The sequence below is a fragment of the Lissotriton vulgaris genome, chromosome 6 (assembly GCF_964263255.1).
Source record: "Lissotriton vulgaris chromosome 6, aLisVul1.2, whole genome shotgun sequence".
Taxonomy (NCBI): domain Eukaryota; kingdom Metazoa; phylum Chordata; class Amphibia; order Caudata; family Salamandridae; genus Lissotriton; species Lissotriton vulgaris.
The window spans coordinates 41,900,298-41,921,501 of record NC_141694.1 but is presented as its reverse complement, the minus strand read 5'-3'; positions in this window follow the sequence as shown (position 1 = coordinate 41,921,501).

Below are 21,204 nucleotides of genomic sequence, written 5' to 3'. Positions count from 1 at the left end.
CAAGTTCAGAGCCCATGTCTGATTCCGAAGCTGGGTTCTCACTATCTGTGGCATATCTGTGTGCAGTTAAATTAGCGACTTTCTTCTTCTGAAACTGTGGTCTCTTCGGTGAAGAATCGTCCTGTTTGCCCTTGCCGTCTTTCGGGCGGGGCTGGTCACGTCCTTGTAGGCCACCCCGACCCCTGCCGCCTCCTCCACCACCGGTCGAAAGGGCTGATGTTTCCTGAAAAGAACGAGGAGAGCATTGGTGAGGAACCTGAAAACGATCAGGTGACTTTATCATCGCACAAGTCATAAACACGTTCTGTGGGCGCAGGCAATGAAGACACAGGACGAGACTCCTGTTTCTGCTGTTGCTGTTGTTTTCCCTGCTTCTGTTTTTTAGGCCAATTTTGTTTTTTGGACTTGGGCTGGTCGTCGTTTTCCGACTTCTCCCCTTGGAGTTGTTTTTTCTCTTTAGTAGAAAAAGGCTTGAGGCCCCTACTATTGCGGCCCACGGTTTTAAAAGCCGCCACAATAATCTTCGCTAACTGTCGGGGTTTATCGGCATCGGGAACCGCCTGCAAAGCATTGGCAACCTGAAAGTTCACCGCATCCCCCTTGACATTAGCAAGTATGAGATCGGAAACCACATCAAAGGAGCCACAGAGGCGCATACCCAATTCAACCGCAGCCTCCGGTCCGTGGTCATCCTGAACACGTTTAAGGACCGCCGGCAGGACAGTCATAGACGGAGTGCCGTAACACCTCGCGTAGACCGCCGCAAACATCTTACCCCAAGTCTCACAGTCACCGATTTCGGGGGTCAAATCCTTTGGTAAGCTAATTGTCAGAATCCTGTATTTTACACCATGAGACGTGTTAGGAAATACAGCTTCCAGCTGGTCAAACTTCTCGGCAAGAAAGAAAGGAAAATCATCCTGTTCCTGGGGACGCCTGCCCATTACAGCGTTGACCATAACGGGACTGAGCTTCATACCGCCCTGTCCGGCAGGAAGCGCTGCACCACCTGGGGCCCCGCCCGGGAGATTGCGGGTTATGTATTTCACTAACGACCTAATCACGCTAATTGCAACTACATGTAGACATCTGATCTCAGCTACGGCACATGCTCCGTGCTGAGGATGAGGCGTAAATCCAGCCAAGACAGGCCAAGCTGCGCCTGGAATGGACAAAGGACCTAACCTCGAAGCCGATAATGAATGGGGTAGGGCGCCATTAAACCAAACGCGGTGCTGGCAAGTATCAATAGGAATTTACTGTGCCCTATACGGAGTATACTCATTTGGCACAGCAGTGGGAGTGTACGTATGGAACACACCTGAAGTTCCGTCCACAGCCGGGAAGGTCACCCACGAATAAAATATTTCGTAAGGGTAAGCCACGTCTGAAATCACCACCATAATTACTGCCATGCCATCCACTGGAACATTATCATTTTGCAAATGATTGCACACCGCAATTCGACTATGCTGCGGAATGTCCACCGCGGCCATAGTGACACAGGAAGAAAAACGTACAAAGTCAACCCTGTAGCACAACTGGGTAGTAATTCAAGGAAACCGTTTAGAAAGATTCAAGCTTGAAAAGACCTATACTAATATAGGTAAGTTTGTCCGACACCACCGTTAACCGTAAACAATAGTGAAGGTGTTAAGGACCGAATGATGTACTACTCAAGTATCACGCTATAAGACCACCAACGATTGGGCGCCATGTCGCAGGGATTCCATGCTCAGACAGAACTGTGCATAGAGGTTTGGAACCTCAGTGAATTAGGGTGTGCCAAAACTCACCTTAGTACCCAAAAATCCCCTACCAGACTAGCAATCAGTGTCTCATTGGTCATCATAAACTTCCCAATGCTTAGACAAACCAGAACATGAACTTAGTACACCTCAGGTAACGTGGAACACATAAATACTCTTTCGTTATACAATCATTTCAATCCAGAAGAAGGAGTAAAAGAGGACACGTGCATATTTGAAATGTTTGTACAAAGGGAAAACAACAGTGGAGGATTCCCAAAAGAACAGCACCTAGTCAAATATTCTCCAAGAAATATCTTTCCTTTGGGCCCACCCTCCAGTACAAGGGGCAATCTGTGTGCACACTTCAAAAAACACCCACTGTCACAGTGTAGGTTCAACACATGAACTATAGAAAGTTTTGAGAAAAGGTCAAGGTGCACCACTTAAACGTTTTTGAGGTGCACCTTGACCTTTTCTCAAAAAAAAAATATTTGAAATGTTTATTCACTAATGCAGTGCTCTCAAGCGCAGTATCTTAGCTAATACAAGCAAACATATTATAAGAAACAAAGTAATCAGCATAGCCACTGGTCCATAGAACACAAACGGTGCAAGCATAGTATTATGCTAAAATGAATAGGGTTTAACAAAACCTAATTCTCACCCTCCCTAGATAGTATATTATATTATATCTAAGAAGGTCTCTTGTGGGTTTTAGCAGAGCGGCCCCATACCTCAAGATCCTAGTGTTAAGGGATCACATCATCAGCAACCAGCTCTCTGCATGCGAAGCACCATCAAGTGTGTTGGTATGCTCATGTGCAAAGCAATATAAAACGCGCCTAAAGCCAGAACTTGGCTGCAGCTGCATGTATGTTATGTGTAGGGACGTGCGAGGATCAGTGCTCATAACAACTACTGTGTTGAGATATCCTTGAAGGTTTCAGCACTCACTGTACAGACACAGCTCGCCAAGCAAGGCTGATATCAGTGTAACAACATATTATTCTCGTATAAACCGAAAACATTTTACTAGGCTCAAAGCTAAAGCAGCAGATGTGTGTCGTGTGCAAAAAGCAGCAGAAAGGAAAAATGGCGTTTAAACTCACAAAAAGCTCATGCTAACTTAACACAGTAATCAGGCTACATCTATCCATATATCAGTATGACATTGTTCTGCATTCTGTCCATCAACTGTGGTTTTTGCATTTGTCACCCCGAGTGGGATGGGTATGCTCAGACGTAAGTCCCATGCACTCCACACCACTGGATTCAAGCAAGGCAGGCTGAAGACGGCTGGAATGCCAGAAACCGGTCCTCAGAAGCTTGTTTCCGGTCCAGGGAAGGCATGGCTTGGCAGTTCGGGCTGGACTGTTCCTATGAGGCACAGGGTCAGACTGATTTGCATATGGCCATGTCTGAACTGGGGTGGTGTGGAGTGCAAAAAAATCGATGGATTTAGGCCCAGATCTCTGTACTTGGGGGAATGTATGACATTGTTCTGCATTCTGTCCATCAACTGTGGTTTTTGCACTAAATTAACAGAAACAGAAAGTTTGTCATGTGAAATACATTGGGAAGAAATTATTGCCCTTTCTATGCTCTTAGAGATGGGTCAATGCAGCTCAACGTGCGCTCCTGTATCTTCTTTGAGTTGCAGCTATAGACAAATTGATCCCTAATGTGCACATCCAAGGCAACTCCAAAGTTGCAATTTGTCACTTAATTTCTGAAGGCAGAAATATATTCTTCTACTGTTTACTCTGGCTCTTTTTTTCACTTCATAAAATTAAATCTTTCTAACATAACACTGGGTTGTTCCAAGAATTTTTTTTTGTTGAGTCTTTGAACAGCCTCGGTATATACATTCCTACCATCTCCATCTTCAGGAGGTGTAATGATGACTGGCAAATTATCAAAAATCTGCTGTCCCTCAGACCCTAGATAACTAAATAAAAGAGCCAGTTTCCTTCTTCGAAAATAGTTCTCTGTGTCTATGGCAACTTCAAATTTTTCAAAAGATCTGACCCAGATTCTCCAAGGAGTCCTAGGCTTGCCAGGGTAAGGTAAAAAATGAGGCAACTGAATTACTTGCTATGAGTTAGCCATTGATAAAAAAGGAAGAAAGTCTTACCACAGTACAAGTTGTACGTTTTTACCGAAGGAACTTAGCAAAATACAGCAGTTGAAATAAGGAGTTAATGTAGCAGGAGATAAACCATGTGAATTCAAGGAAACCGGAATGTGAGAAGAAACAAGCTGCTAGTAATCCATGAGGTGTTTGAATTGAAGTAAGGAAACCAACTCAAAATGTCCGCTGTGTGTGATGGCATGTGATTACGTCACTGCTTTTATTTCTCTGACAACGTCGTGTAGAGTACTTGAATAGGTGTATCCAAACCAATTTAAGATGGCGGTCGTGCGTGAGCACGTGATGACGTCAACCCCAGTAATGAATCACAAATTTGCTAGCATTCGCGGCAAGAATTTGCAGGAGGCGAGGATTATGCTTCTCAATCTTTATTGAAGCTCACAGCAGCCAATGAAAATGCTTGCTTTTCTTTAATAAAACGTTAAACAACTACACAACCCATCATAACTAGCCCATAGGCACGCCCCCCTAGTCCATAAGAGGCCTCTGCCTGCTGCCATCTTCCTCTTTCTTTAAGGCGAACAGCTCCAACAACAACTTGGATAACTTGGTAACTCCTCCAATTTGGAAGAACATAAACCTTTCAGGCGTAATATCCTGGCAGTCGTCGACGTTCAGTCATTTTTCTTATCTGAACCTGCAATAAAGGATATGAGACCGTAACCACCATAACCACTGGGTGGGCAAGCATTTATACATAACATGCCGGGTGGGATAATCCTCGCCTCCGTGTCCTTAATAGAATTGCAAATTCTTGTCGCGAATGCTAGCAAATTTGTGATTCTATTGCAGGACCGGAGGCTTCAGATTATGCTTGTTTAACGCTTATTAAATACAACAGAGGTAATATCCCCCACCGGCTTATAATAATACGTTTTGAAAGTCGATTCTGATGACCAATCTGCATGATATCTTGTATACTGGAACCCAACATAAATGACTTTGACGCCATGGCTCCTCTGACTGAATGCGCACCAAAAATGGTGACGTCAACACCAGCTTCCTTCATAACATAACAAAGCCATCTGGAAATGGTGGCAGCTGCCACCGCTTTAAAAGGCTTTTGTATGGCAATCAATAATTGAGAACAGCCCTGCGGCCTATTAGCCGCTGTACCTTCCTCATAAGTTTTCAAACATTTAACAACACATAACGTGTCATTCTCTTGAAAAGCGTTATATGAAATATTACGAGAAAAAGTCTTGGTGCATCCTGAAATGGAAAAAGAAACTCCTTCTGGAGTAAATACTCTACCTGTAACCTCCAGTGCCCGCACGTCCGACGACCTCCTGCATGCCGAGAGGCAGAGTAACATGGCTAACTTAGCTGACAACTGCTTCCTGGATAAAAGATGGTTTGCGGGCCCTTTGTTAAATAACTCCAAGACCAAAGACACATCCCACAACCCTGTGTATTTGGGCTTCGATGGGTTAGCCACCCTAATTCCTTTAAGCAATTTGCACACCACTGGGTGCATGCCTATTGATTTTTCATCCAGCTGAGCATGGCCTGCTGATATGGCTGACCTAAAATTATTGACCGATCTATAAGCCAAACCCTCGGAAGCCTTATCCGATAAGAAATTCAGCACGTGGGGTAAGTCTGCCCCCACGGGATCCAGATGTCATTCCATGCACCAATCCACCCAGTTCTTCCAGGCCGAGGAGTATCTTTTCCGCGTGGATGGTGCCCAGGCCTGCTTGATGAAAGCGCAAGTCCTGCTCGAAACGCCTGGCAACTGCCACTGTTCCCTGAAAGCCTCCAAGCCATCAGCTGTAGTCTGCCTTCCATTATCAAGAGATGCTGTTCCTGATGAGGGCCCAACAATAGCGTCTCCGATTCCGGGAGGAGTCTGGGACGATCACAACTCCACTGCATTAGTTTGGGGAACCATGATTGTGACGTCCACCATGGGGTCACCATGACTTCTTCCGCCCGTTGCCTGATCACTTGAGACATCGCTCTGGAGATCAGCATGAAGGGGGGAAAGGCATACTGCATCCCCTCCGACCAATCCTGGAGAAATGCATCCTTTGCTTGCGCCATCGGATCCGGTCTCCAGCTGAAGAACCTAGTTACCTGATACGTTAGTCTGGAGGCAAATAAGTCCATCCTGAACGGACCCCAAATTCTCTGCAGCCATTGGAACACCTTCGGGAGCAACTTCCGGTTGCTGTAGTCCCTGAGGTTGGACTGACCCGGTAGATATGCCGCAATTATCGATATCTGATTCTCTAGACAGTAATGCCAAAAGTCCTTGGCTATTTGCACAAGCATCGACGACCTCGTGCTGCCCAACTTGTTGATGTACCTCACCGCTGACACATTGTCCAAGCGCAGGAGGATACAACAAAATGTCTGCCTCGGGGACAACGTCCGCACCGCGAACGACCCCGCGAGCAGCTCTAGACAATTTATGTGAAGCGAAAGCTCCTCCGGAGACCATCTGCCACCTCTGGAGATGTCTCCGCAACGAGCTCCCCAGCCCCAATGGCTGGCGTCCGACTCTATTGTTATTTCTGGGAGAGAGCCGAAGATAGCTCGGCCGTTCCAGGCATCTACGTGTCCCAGCCACCAATGCAGTTCGGTTCTCACCTCTTGTGTGAGAGGTATACTGTCCGAATACGACAGTCCCTTCTGCAGGTGTCTGATCTTCAACTGTTGCAGGGCCCTGTAATGGAGAGGGCCCGGGAATATCGCTTGTACTGATGACGCCAATATTCCTACCACTCTGGCAATCGCCCTCAGTGAAACTGTCTGACTGTTCAGCAATCTCCTGATTTCCTTCTTCAGGTCCTTGAGCTTGTCCTTCGGGAGGCATAGCTGCGCTGTCAAGGAGTCGATCGTGAAACCCAGGAAGTCTATTACTTGAGTGGGTACCATGACTGATTTCCTGGTGTTGATTACGAAGCCCAGATTTTGAAGCAACATTGTCGTCAGAGTGAGGTGTCGCAAGAGTGTCTGCTGACACTGATCCACTATCAGGATGTCGTCCAGATAGATTATGAGGAGAATACCCCGTTCTCGGAGGTATTCCACCACTGGTTTCATCACCTTGGTGAAGCACCAAGGAGCCAAGGAGAGCCCGAAAGGCAGAACCAAATATTCGTACCATCGGTCTTTCCACCGGAATTGGAGATATCTGCGATGCGGGGCAAAAATTGGAACAGAAAGATAAGCGTCCTTCAGGTCCAGCCTGACCATCCAGTCTCCTATCTGTAGTAGATCTGTCAAAAGATGGATGCCCTCCATCTTGAAGTGATTGTATGTTAGAAACTGGTTGAAATCCCTGAGGTTTAGAACCAATCTGTTTCCGCCTCCCTTCTTCTGTATAACAAAGATATTGCTGCAGAAACCGCGAGGACCTTGATGGACCGGTGCTATCGCGTGTTTCTGCAGCAACTCGGTGATCTCTTCGTCTATAAAACTGAGATCTTGTTGGGAAAAATGGAGACCTGTAGGATGCCCCGATTGAACAGGACGAGAATAGAACTCCAAGTGAAAACCTTGAACTGTTTGTAACACCCATGCGTCCTGTGTAAGCTCCCGCCACTGTGCTAGGCAGTGTTGAGTCCGTCACCCCAAAGGAAGAAGATAAACATCTGCTACTTTCACCAGAGTTATGCTGGTGTTTGAAGGTCCCCCTGTTGTTATTCGATTGATAACGGCTCCTGTTGAACCTCCTGCGGGAGCGGTTGAAGGTCCCACCACGAGTGGAATCGTACTCGTTCCTGCCCCTGCCGAAGTCGCCTCTTTGGGAACCTTGTGGACCTCCACAGCCCGACGAGCGGCCCCCGCCTCGTCCGGCCCTGTTAAAAACTCCCTGGCTGAGAGCTCTCTTAATGCCTGACTGCGCCTTGTCCAGCGCCGTAAAAGTCCCCACATATTTGGAGACGTCCTTGACAAATTTGTCCCCAAATAATTGACCCGCTGCTAGGGGTCCCGGCTCAGCATCCGCTAGCTCGGTCAAAGTACTATCCATTTTCATGAGGAGTGATTTCCTCCTTTCTGATGAAATGGCACAATTCGCGTTGCCCAGCAAGCAGATGGCTCGCTGGGTCCAACCAGCCAGCACGTCCGGGTCCACAGGAGAGGAACCCTCTTTGGCCGCTAGAGCCATCTCCAGAATTTTGGCCAAAGGTCCGATTGCGTCCAACATTTTGTCTTGGCATCCTGACCATGCCCTATCCAAACCTCGTTTGGGGTCCTTCAAGAACTTCTTCAAGAAGGTCAAGAGACTTGCGTCAATTTCTGGTGTCTCCGCTACTTTGTCCGGGATGTCCGGGCGAGGGCATTCCGACTTAAGACGGTTCCTCACTTCCCTGGGGAAGCTCCGTCTAAGGTTGTCGTGGATATATGCTGCCACCGTCGGAGGTGGCACCCAGTCCTGTGACCTGGGGTGCATGATGTCAGATGGATCGAAGGTAAAAGGTGTATTCACCTGAGGAATATTAACCTGCGCCGTCTTCGCCATCTTTGGAGGAGGATGCTCCTCTGAGGTATCCTTGTCTGTGTCTATGGTAGTGTCCGTGTCAGTGTCCGTGTCCATGTCTGTATGGACCTTACGTTTTGACTTGGCCTTGCTGCCAGAATAGGAATGCTCCGCCGTGTCTGGTAGGGTAGCTAAGGCCTGTGCATGAGGCCATGTGGCAGCGTAAACTGACGGTTGACCGGAAGTGGATGCGTCTGCTTTCTTCTTTTGTGGCTTGTCATAGCCATACCTCCGGGCAAAGCCCTCCAATTGTTTTCTGATTGGGCGAAGGGCTGTAGCTAGGGCTTGCAGCACTGTCTGTGGGACTGTAGTCTCCATAGCCCTATTGACGGACGACTGTACAGATGCCTCCAAAGCGTTGACTAAATTGTCCTCAAGGACAGCTTCCTGCCATCCATCATGTACCTCCTCCTCAGCATACTCTTCATTGTATTGCTCCCACTCCGACATTACAGGGATGGTTGGTCTAAACTGCACCTCAATAAAGTTACTCAATGAACACTGTCCAGCCACAAGGAGGGTCAATGGGGGGGTCAGCCCTGCAAGCACACGCGATTTAACAAAGTTCAAACCCCCTCAGCAAAGCTGTAGTCACAGGGGTCAAAGACCCAGGCCAAATCAAGATACACAGAGCGTGTGCGCACTCTAAACACTGGCCACAATATTTTACAACCTTTTCAGGCGTTTCACTAGAGCAGAGGGACCACCGGTATGTAATTGCACCAAAAACGCTATGAATGTCACCAAAAACGCTATGAATGTCAGTTAGGGACGTGCAGCCCAAACGCGACTGAAAACTTACTAAAAGGTAGCCCAATTTCAGCGCGTTTAGGCGCACGCCGCGGCCGAGAGCCACCCGGAGCTTACTCGCGTCATCGGCCTACCAGGGATGCCGTATGCGCGTGCGCGAGACGCGCTTACTGGGAAAACAGCCGGGACAACAATAGAAGGCTCACAGTGTGTTACGCGGTGCCCGTCTTCCCCCGGTCAGCGACCGCTACTACCTCACGCCGAAAGGCGCTCCAAAAGCCACAGAGGAATGAAATTAATTCGCTAGGCGCCGCGACGCTAGCGCTCGTGCACAACACCCCCGATACTCTGATTAACCCCGCAAACAGGTAATGATGATGAACAATCTTTTGCCCATTACAAATCTTGTCTAATCAGCACAATTTTACTAAATAACCCTTAGCATGTTACTAAATAACATTTAGCATAAGCCACTCTCAAGTAACATTTGCCAACAGCATAGGGAGGAAACAACGTGCACTTAACTCTTGCTGTGAGCAGCAAAGAAAGAGGAAGATGGCAGCAGGCAGAGGCCTCTTATGGACTAGGGGGGCGTGCCTATGGGCTAGTCATGATGGGATGTGTAGTTGTTTAACGTTTTATTAAAGAAAAGCAAGCATTTTCATTGGCTGCTGTGAGCTTCAATAAAGATTGAGAAGCATAATCTGAAGCCTCCGGTCCTGCAATAGAATCCGAATAATAAAAAGATGTGGTCATGTGAGGAGCAAGGAAGCACAAGTGAGCATGCACAAGACGCTGCTCGAGCCGGGAAGTGACCAAGAGGTGCAGGAAATGCCGGAAAAGATCCAAAATGCCCTAATGATCTCCGATGCGCGACCCGATAGGGGCAGGCAACGGGCAGTTGTTCCAAAGCTGACAAGTGGCAGGAAAGTTTCCAAATGGAACGGAGGAAGAGTGCACAAAATTGGTGAGCAGCAGAAAGTTTCACCAAACATCGCCAAATGTAAAGGGAGATCTAAATGAAGTGCAAAGGAGCCAGAATGCATAAAGGATCCAAGTTCATTTCAGAGTCCGCTGAGCCCACAGGAGTGCGACCCAGTTCGCTGCTGGTCAGAGTCCAACTGCCCTAATAGTGGTAGTCTGACCGCAACGAACAGGCGAACCACCACGGGCCCACATTCAAGTATAAACATGTTTACACCATAGTTAATGGCGCGTGCATACCACCATCTATAATAGAATGGTGAGAGGAGCACGCAACATTGCATGCGTAAGTATCACATAACATTACATTGCGCTCTGTAGGAACCCATTGCTTGGCTTCATTGGAAATCTGCAACACTTACCTGGATAATGTTGGCTCCTGTTCTGCTCTAGCGAAGGCATCTTCTCAGCTCCAGTCTTCTTCCAGCGCTCTCCTTGATACTTCTGCTGCTCTGTCAACATCCCTTCTGTAAAGCCTGCAAAAGAAGCACAAAGGAAAGTGAATCTTGGGCTGCAAACACACAACTAGCATATTCAACTTAACAGTCCAAACAAGGCCAAAACCACTCTAAATCTATTGCACAGGGACTTGCAGCACTACAATCCATTTGGTAAAGCATCGCTTGGATTTCTTTTATCGTTCTTGCAAGAACAGTGAACATTTGAGACTCAGGATACATGTACTTCAGGAAAGACATATTTCTTGTAATAGCTGCGCCTTGCAAACAGGACAAATTGAGACATTTATGTCCACCAACTCTAAACCATTAAGGACACTGGGTACATATAAATGTTGGACATTGTTTTTCCCTGAGCCTTCAGCAAAAAGGCTATTGCTTATAATTGGGTATGCTCAGATGAAGACACTTCTAAAGTCAAAGAGTTGTTAGTTATGTTTACAGCGCTGGGTGTTATGAGCATATCAAAGAGTAGTATATTTATTTATGCAATATTGTTGCCATAAACCATACCTAATAAGCAGTTTTAAATCATCATTCCATACAACTGACCACAGAACTCGGTGACCTAGTATCCAGAACAAATCGGTGAATTTGTGCCCAGACCCAAGAATCCACACTATCCTGTGCCCATCAGACTCTGACGTAGAGAATCAGCACCTTTTGAAGAACTGGTATTTCTCTTTCTCTCTTATCCCAACCCCTCCTTCTACTTGGTAACTCACAAGGGCACAGTGTGTCTACTCATTGCTAATGTGTTAGGCCCTACTGGGATTTGGAGAATTTTTTCGCTCCATCAGAACCACCTGGAGTTCAGCTGAGTGGTTCGCAACACTGATTGAGTTATTTAAGAGGTTGCGGAGGTAGACAATAACTCCACTTCACGTGGTGTATGTGCAAGCATTCCAGGAGGAGGAGCTGTCGGATGATATGCATGTTGCCATCGTTGTGCTGTTCCCAAAAGTTGGTAAACCCCCTCATAGGCGTGACTCCTACCGAGCAAAAACCACAGATGATGGACAGAATGCAGAACAATGTCATACATTCACCCCAGTACAGAGATCTGGGCCTAAATCCATCGTTTTTTTGCACTCCATACCACCCCAGTTCAGACATGGCCATATGCAAATCAGTCTGACCCTGTGCCTCATGGGAACAGTCCAGCCCGAACTACCAAGCCATGCCTTCCCTGGACCAGAAACAAGCTTCCGAAGACCGGTTTCTGGCATTCCAGCCGTCTTCAGCCCGGCTTGCTTGAATCCAGTGGTGTGGAGTGCATGGGACTCACGTCTGAGCATACCCATCCCACTCGGGGTGACAAATGCAAAAACCACAGGTGATGGACAGAATGCAGAACAATGTCATACATTCACCCCAGTACAGAGATCTGGGCCTAAATCCATCGTTTTTTTGCACTTCATACCACCCCAGTTCAGACACGGCCATATGCAAATCAGTCTGACCCTGTGCCTAATGGGAACAGTCCAGCCCGAACTGCCATGCCTTCCCTGGACCGGAATCAAGCATCCAAGGACCGGTTTCTGGCTATCAGCCTTCTTCAGCCTAGATAGCTTGACTCCAGTGATGTGGAGAGCCTGGGAGAGTTGCAACATGCGCTTAGGGAGTGTGCATCCTTGGAAGAAGAAACGCAGGAAGATTCCCCATTAAAGAATAGACTTCTGGATGGGATGGTGCATAAGAAATTGATATCCCTAACGTATGGTAAAGGGATAAGAAACATCCATACTCCCCTGTTGAAGATGCAGAGTAGGTGGGCCAACACCTGGGTTAGATGATGACGACTGACAGGAGGCAATGGAGTTCCCTGGGAGAGTAGCAATCAGAGCGAGTTTCAGGGGGATCCAGCTTAAGATCCTACATAGGGTATAATATACACACACCCTGCTCTGCAGGATTATCAAGACGGGGGATGAGTACTAACTAAGGGGATGTGGATTTGAGGGAGCCTTTGTACATACATTGTGGAGCTTCCCCTGCCTTCAGACATTCTGGGAAGCGGTGGAGGACTCATTAGAGGAGGCGAGGGGGTCCTCCTTGGATCTGCAGCCTCAGTAATTGTAATTGGGCATGTAGGCCAGGCAGATCATACACGCTACAAAGAACTGTTGGTGAACTTGGATTGTATGGTGGCAAAGTGTAATATCACACTGAAATAGGACTCTAGTACTCTCCTTACACACCACGATTAGGAATGGAGCTTTGCAGGATTAAGGTACAGAGCGAGAGGGTGTATGAGAAAATTTGAGAAAGTATGTGGAGGTTGGGACACAATGGTGAGTTGAAGTGCGGGAGACATGGAGGGTACTGATTCTTGTAGGTGATGGCGGAGATCTGGATATCTGGGTCATTCAATTAAATGAGAGCCGGCACGCTGGGATGGGTTCTGCAATGGTGTGCACAGTTGACACTGTTAAGAAAGCTGTATCAGCTGGGATTAGGTCTAACCATGGGGAACAGGTAGTAGGTGGGTGTCATATATGCATTGTTTTTGCATTTATTGCAATGAAAATAATACAAAGAAAAAAACCTTTGCCAGGGAGCACAACCCTGAATGATTTTGAATCAACTCTGCTGGGCACAGTTACAACAACTCCCCTTCTAAAGAGGCTAGCAACCTGCAGCCTGGGGTGTCACAGTGGAGGAGCCCATCTTGATCAAGCATCTCATCACAATATGCCTATTACAAGTTTAGCATTAACACGTGCCATTACAGAGGAGAAGGCACAAATCTCACTAACTGTGCATGATCCTACCCTTAGAGGAATGGGAACGGGTGGGATCTATGCCTGTGAATTATGTTTGGCCTCATGCAGTGATGCAACCTGCAAAGCCTGAAACTGTGAGGCCACCAGCAATGTCACTGGCCTGTAGTGGATACCCCCAAACACTGCCATGGCACACTGAAGGACTTTAAATGGTAGGTTAATTTAATGCCTGGCTTCTTGTTCAGAGTGAGGCGAGACGGGCAGCCTGGGAAAGGCAGCCCAGGCTTAAATAAATCAATGTATTTAATATTATTTTCATAAAAGATGTAGGAATTTCAGAGGGGTGCAGCCCATAGCCCCAAAGCAGAAACTGCCACTGATTGACATCAGTGCTTGATTTTAAATAAATATGTGCCGGTCAGAAGCCTGCGGCCTGTGCAAATAAATGTAGGCACACCCAATACCAAGGCTGCATAGTCTGTAATCCACCTCATGCTTCTTTAATCCACTACCAGGCACTGCCTACCACTTTATCTCACTCTTGCAAGTTCCTGCTTTCTCCTTTTATGACACTTTTCCCATCTATCTCTTCCTCCATCTTTCACTTTGTTTATTTTCCCCCTCCTGCTCTCAGGAATATGCCTGATGCAGATAAATAAGTGCGGTTCCCCAAACATGAATGCCTGTGGCCCCTACTGACAACCATTGACTCAAATTAAGGATGCATGAATGAATATAAAATTTATAAAGCGCTAACTTTGCCAAAGGGCCTCAAGGCACTAACAGCAGAAACCACATGCAGGCAGGAGAAGCACACTTAGACCAGCAGTTGACGGAACAGCCAGGACTTTAACACCTTTCGAAAAAGAGTGCATGAACATTGTCCAGCAATTTCGTCTGGAAGAGAGTTCCACAATTTAGCAGCAGCCGTTGAAAAAGATCCCCCGCCCCATCTCATCCGCTTAAACCTGGGAACCATAAGAAGATGCATACTTGCTGACCTAAGGTTCCTAGTAGGGACGAAATAATACTTTAATACCATCAGAGCCCAGGCCATAATAAGCATTATGAGTGAGGCAGAGGGTTTTGAACATAATCCTACGAGCAATCGGAAACCAGTGCAGAAAAAGAAGAGAGGCCAAGACTGAATGATGTTTGGGCAGGTCAATCACCAGCCTGGCCGCAGCATTTTGCACCAACTGCAGGCGCTGCAGCTGTCCCTTGTTAATGCCCAAATAAAGGGCATTACAATAATCCAATCTGGACAGTATTAAAGCAACAACTTGTTTGTGTGCCGCAAGCGAGAGAAACTGCAAGATCTTCCTTATAATCCTTCTAAGCCCGAAGCCACCATCCTGCTAATATGAAAATTCAGGGACAAAGAATTGCCTAACAGGACTCCCAGATTTTTACCATGGGAGACGGGGCCTGGGCAAGTGCCCAAAGATTCGGGCCACCACTCCCCGGACCAGATGTTCGCCTTGTCCCCACAAATAAGTACCTCCGTCTTCTCGCCATTCAATTTAAGATAGTATTGGACCATCCAAGACGACACTGCTTGCATACAGTTTTTAAAACTGCAAACAGCTTCACTGATGTTATGAGTGATGGACACCATGATCTGCGTGTCGTCCACATATGATAACACTTCCACACCAAAAGATTTTACCACCTTTGCTATCGGGGCAACATAGATATTAAACAATGTAGGGCTCAAGGAAGAGCCCTGCGGCACACCGCATAAAAGGGGGGTTGGATCAGAGTAGAAATTGCCCAACTTCACTGTTTGGGTCCACTCACTAAGGAAGGAAGCAAGAAGTCCCTGAGCCATTCCACAAGTCTCAGTGGAGAAATGGTATCAAAAGCTGCGGTGAGATCAAGTAGGATCAGCAAGGCGGTATGGCCTGCATCCACCTGTGTGCGGAGATTATCAAGCACCATGGTGAGCGAAGTTTCAGTGCTATGACGGCTTCTGAATCTGTGTTGAGACCCATCAAGAATTTGGTGGTCCCTCAGATAAGCACTCATGTGGAAATTCAGATGTGATTCTAAGATCTTTGCTGGAACCGGCAGAAGGGAGATGGGTCGAAAATTTTTCACTTCCAACGGGTCCAAAGATGGCTCTTTTAAAAGTGGCCTAACTACTGCCGCCTTCTAAGCCAGGGGATATATCCCCTCCAAGATGGCTAAGTTAAGAATAGTGGTAAGATGCGGTGAAATGGCACCTTTTGCACATTTTAGGACTTTCAGGGGGCAAAAATCCATTGGAGACCTGGACTTAATTCCTTCTAATAATTGGTCTGTACTCTTAGGTGACAACCTCGGGAAGGAAAGAAAGCTGGGGGTTGTGTTGTTACTGGAACTTTCCACTGGATACATTTCAGACTGGGCATCTGGGTCCTTATTAAGGTTTAAGGCTTCCAGCTCAGTATATATGTCTAGAATCTTAGTGCAAAATAAATCTGAAAGCCTGTCACAGAGCTCCTGTGAAGCCGCCTCGGGGTCAGTAATTGTAGGAGAAATAAGGGAATTAACAGTATTAAAAAGCTCTTTGGGGGATTTAATAGACTCAGAGATTTTAACAAAGAACCTTCCCTTCTCCTCCAAAATAGCTGATTTATATACTTTCAAGCATTATTTATGCAAGTCTCTGCCTGACGATGTTAGCTCAATGCGCCATAGTCTTTCCTGCCTCCTACATTCCTGCCTGAGCTTACGCAATCTATCAGAAAACCAAGGCGCTGAGGGCCTTTTCCTTGCTGAGTAGTGACATTTTATAGGGGCTAAAGTATTCAAAACTTCTACTAACTTTTTGGATAGCTCGACTGCAGCTAGATTAGCACTTAGATGACCTGGAATATGAAAATGTGTCAAAGCGGTTGCGACATCATCATTACTGATCAGCTTAGAATTCCATTTGTCAAGCATTTTCCTATTTTCAGGTCACGTGTTCACAGAGGCCGAAACCCTTAAACTGAAGGGAATGGCAAAATGGTCTGACCAAGCTAACGGAAGGGCTCTCCCACCCTAATACGGTGATCGTTAGAAAAAATCACATCTAGGGTGCATAAAGCCAAAGTAATATTGTCCACCCTTTTTTAATTACACTCTTGGCGAAACTGTCAATCAATCAACACCTACTAGGTGACCAGGCATGTTTTTGCAAAGTGAAGTGTGGTACAATTTTAATAACTTTTAACCCATTTGGTAAAGGTTTTTGTTAGAATCTGCAGATTGGGCAACAGGTAGAGAGAGGATGATGTGGTACTTGTGGCAACTTCATAGTTCAGAAGCATTGTTTCACACTGACCATGTTTAATGTTGTACCTTCCTACATAATTTCTCACCTTTTTGCACCCTGTATGACGCAATTGTTAATAATATTTAATTTACATTTAATAGCATTTGATCTTTAGAGCAAGAAATATTTTCTAATCTGCAGTCTTTTTCACACACCTCTATTTATGTCTATTACCCTCTCTGTCTCACTCTTCCTCTTTCTCTCTTTCATACATTAAATTCAAGGAGGACCTGGCCTGGCAGTTTGGACTGGACTGTAACCATGAGGAACAGGGTCAAGACTGATTTGACCATGGCTGTGTCCAAACTGAGGTGGCATGGTGGACAATCGAAGGATGTGTTAGAATGGTACCCAGAGCGGTTGCTAGTGATTAGACAAATTGCAAGCGTTCCTCCCATCTCCTTTTGTGTGTTTGATGACCCCTCACACCTAAATTTGTCCCAGCTGGGCATTACCATCCATGTGTTACATATACAACACAACCTATAGATGAAATCTCTTCATGGCACTGTGATTCTTGGAACGCATTGCCACCATCCACATTGGTCCCTTCCAAGAGCTGCTTCTGAAGTTTTTTCACCCCTCTTTCCTGTCTATGTCATATTTACATTTGAAGCATCAATGCCCAATATTACAAGCCAAGAGGCCACTGCTGAGCAGGATTCATTCTTAAATTCACTGCACACACAACACTCCATCTTTATCTGTCACCTAATTACTATTGCATATACCCTGTACAGTTGCGGCCACCCAAAGGCAGACCCCGAGCCCAGCCTCGACCTCAACCAAAATACACTCTGGCAATGGCCATTTGCTGTCAATGACTGCTGTTGCTCACCTTCATGGCTGCTTCCTCAACAAGAGTGATGGAGTTTGTTGCAGCAGGAGCCGTCACCGCATGGCATCTTTGGCTAGCTTGGAAGCAAGTCAGGGAGTGGAGAACACTGACCTAACTTTGAGCTTTGCATAAATGAGCAGGTTCTGAGTGAATAGGATATTCTAGAGACTGTGATCCGAGCACTATGAGATAGCAGGAAAAGCCAAGGGTGAGAGATGGCATATTGCATAGTATATTCAGATACAGCTACAATAAATCAGGCATGTGCAATAACAGAGCAAGATATTACTCAGCTTATAGGTCAGTCTCATATTCAGCCTGCTATCACATCGGTAAGCGTCGTTTACAACGCAGTGTTTACACCGCACAACCTTTACCACGCTGCCATTACAACGCAAGTTGTTACTACGACTTGCGCTGAATGGCGCTGTTGGTTAAGGAATATTGGCCAACATGCATCAACGTCAATTGCATTCGCAAACGGTGCGAATCGCAATTTTCGGCCGTTTGCGAATGCAATTGACTAATTTGGAATGCATCATGCATTTCGCAATTTTAGGAATCGCAACCATGTTGCGATTTCTAAAATTGCGATTGCATTTAAGAAATCGCAATTTCAGATTTCTTAAATGCAATGCATGATTATTTTTAAAATGCAAATTCGCACTTTAGAAGGGGTAAATTAGCATGAAGTTGAACTTCATGCTAATTTACCGAAAACTTTCAAATATGCACAAATTGCATTTTTGAAACTTTTAATTTACACACACACATGCCCTTGGGGCATGTGTGTGTGTAAATTGCATTCAAAGTCAAATTTCAGGGGTGCAGGGAAGGATTCTTTGAACCCCCCCCTGCACCCTTGAAATTGCATTCACATTTTGCAAATCGCAATTTGAAATTCTCAAAATGTGAATGCCTTCCCATTCATTCCTATGGGCCTTTTGGCCCATAGGAATCAATGGGAAGGGTTTTCCTTAATTGCGATTCGCAAATTGTGAATCGCAATTAAGGAAAAATACCGAATCGCAAAAAATATTGCGATTTTTTAATGCATAGCATTTTGCAATTTCTTAATTGCGATTCCTTAATTTTCACAATTAAGAAATTGCAAAATGTAACAATGATGCATGTGGGCCATTGTAATTTTATATTCTAACAACTTCCCTACTGTTACGTTGACTGGTGTTGGAATATAAAATTATAATATTCCTCAATCCGCGCCCTCCAACGCAAGTCATTAACGACTTGCGTTGTAATATCCGCGATGTAAAGTACCGCAATCGAATGATCGCGTTGTACTGACATACATCCATCACATCTTCTGAATCAGGAAAGTAGAGTGGGGCTTCTTTCACTAGATTAATAACCAGCTTAGTCGCCACTATGTATATGGAATGATCATGACATTTCTATAGCGAAAACCTAGCTGAAAGACAATGCAGTGCTGTAATAGGAGAAGAAGCTGAGTTGTGGACTGTCACTATATCATGAGAGGATGGGAAAAACTGTAGGGCATACAGTCAGAAGGAAATGGGTCCAGTGGGGGCAGGAAGTGTGGAGAAATCCCACAAATTAGCAAATATAGATGGTACATGAAAGTGATAGAAAGAAAAGAAGAGATGAATTAGGTGTATAAGGATACAGGGAGATACAATTCATTTATGTTTATGGAACTTTCTCTGTGGGCTTTGCTCCCCTAAATATATACTTCTATTGTGAATCATTTTATACTTTTGATATAATCACTTGTCTGCTAGTGTCGCCCCCACCCCACAACACCCATTACCCCCTGTCCAACCCCTCTTTTGCTAAGTGCTTTTTGGGATTTTGGGGTAGCTAGAGCTTAAACTTTTATAACTTTTCCACAATAGGTTTCCACGCCAAAGGGTCTTCCTTTGTTCCAACATCCTGGGGATTGTCAAAGTACCCAAGGTTTTTATATTTTCCTTGGAAAACCTAGAAAATGGGCAAAATATAGCTGTACTTTGTTTTTGGTGTGAAAATGGGGAAAAGTGCTGTGCAGGAAAGTGTGGGGCATATTATCAAGGGGGTTTATCTCCGCTTTTTTGGCTTTAAAAGCCAAGAAAGCGGAGATAAAATTATCTCCCTATTACCTAGCTGTCGCTAACACCAGTTAGCGACAGCTAGTAGGAGATAGCGACTATCTTGGGCCCCACTTTGCATGTCAGTGATATTTATCACTAATGACATGCAAAGTAGGCGTGCCAAGATGTTAGCTACTGGAAACAGTCGCTAACATCGCTCTCTCCTATTACCAACTTTTGGAGATATTCACGCATATGCGAATATCTCCAAAAGCTAACACCTGCCCTGAGCAGTTCTTAGCCATGTTATCCAATGGGAGGTGGATAACATGGCTAAGAGCATTAGCTCGGTAATGCATGAATATCGCTGACTTTTCAGCGATATTCATGCATTGCGGCCGATTTTTATCTCATTTGCGATAAACCTTGGTAATACCAAGGTTTATTTGCGGTAAAAATCGCCGCAGCTCAGCGGTAAATTTTTGTCTCTAACCAAGCAATAGCGATAATTATCGCTATTGCTTGGTAATATACCCCTGTATTTTTTATGGCTTCAATGAGCTTTTAAGAGCGAACAGTTGTATAAAAAATATAGGTAGTCCATTTGTTCTCATTTTTTGTATTTTTAACCTACTTATAGTTTGTGGTGGAAACAGGTGTGCAACTCATAGGTGATCCCATAAAGCTGTACATTTCTGAAACATAGACAAAATTCTGAATTCGGCAAGGGGTTATTTGTGTAGATCTCTCAATGGTTTGCTAAATAAAGATACAGGTAAAATAAAAAAAAAACTATATAAAAGAAATAGTAAATACAGCCATTTGTGACATTGGTTTTATCTGTAATTTTTTTGTCATGATGGGGGGTTTACAAAACCCATGTATTCAGGTTGCCGGGATATGTAGGCTTTGAAGACTTTCCAAAGACATGTGATGCCCAATCCAACAACTGAGTTGCACCTTACAAAGATTTTTCATTGTGTATCAACTATAAAACAATTCATATGGTCAAATATAAGGAATGAATAATGGACCTGAATAAAACCCATGCATTTCTAAAATGTACACAAGATACTAAGTTTAGAAACATTGGTTATTTGTACATCTCTGAATGTTTGGTTACTCATTTAATATGTGATTCAGAGGCCATTCTGCAAAATGGAAGCTACAAATGAAGATAAATCATATTTGTGTTAACAAATGTCCTTTGTTAGACCTGAAAGCCTTAGGGTGGTCACTGCCTGGCTTTTTGCCTGCCTCCCTTCATTTTTCTGACCTCGTTTTTGCTGCCATTAGAACTCTGTGCATTTTACCACCACTAAACAGTGCTAAAGTGCTTGTGCTATCTCTCCTTAACATGGTAACATTGGCCCATACTCAATTGACATATTTAATGTACTTAGTAGCCCCTAGTAAAGTGCACTACATGTACCCAGGGGCTGTAAATTAAATGTTGCCAGTGGGTCTGTAGCACTCATTATGCCACACACTTTAGTAGCCCTCTAACCATGTCTCAGGCCTGCCATTTTAGAGCCTGTATCTGTAATTTTAACTGCCACTTAGAGCTGACAAGATAACCCTCTTGCTAGCCCTAAAACTGACTGTACCCTTGGGCGACGCAACCAGAAATCCCATTTAAGCCCTAATTGCTTCTAAGCACTATTTTACATTTATTTTTAAAATTCATAACTGGTCTTCTACTTG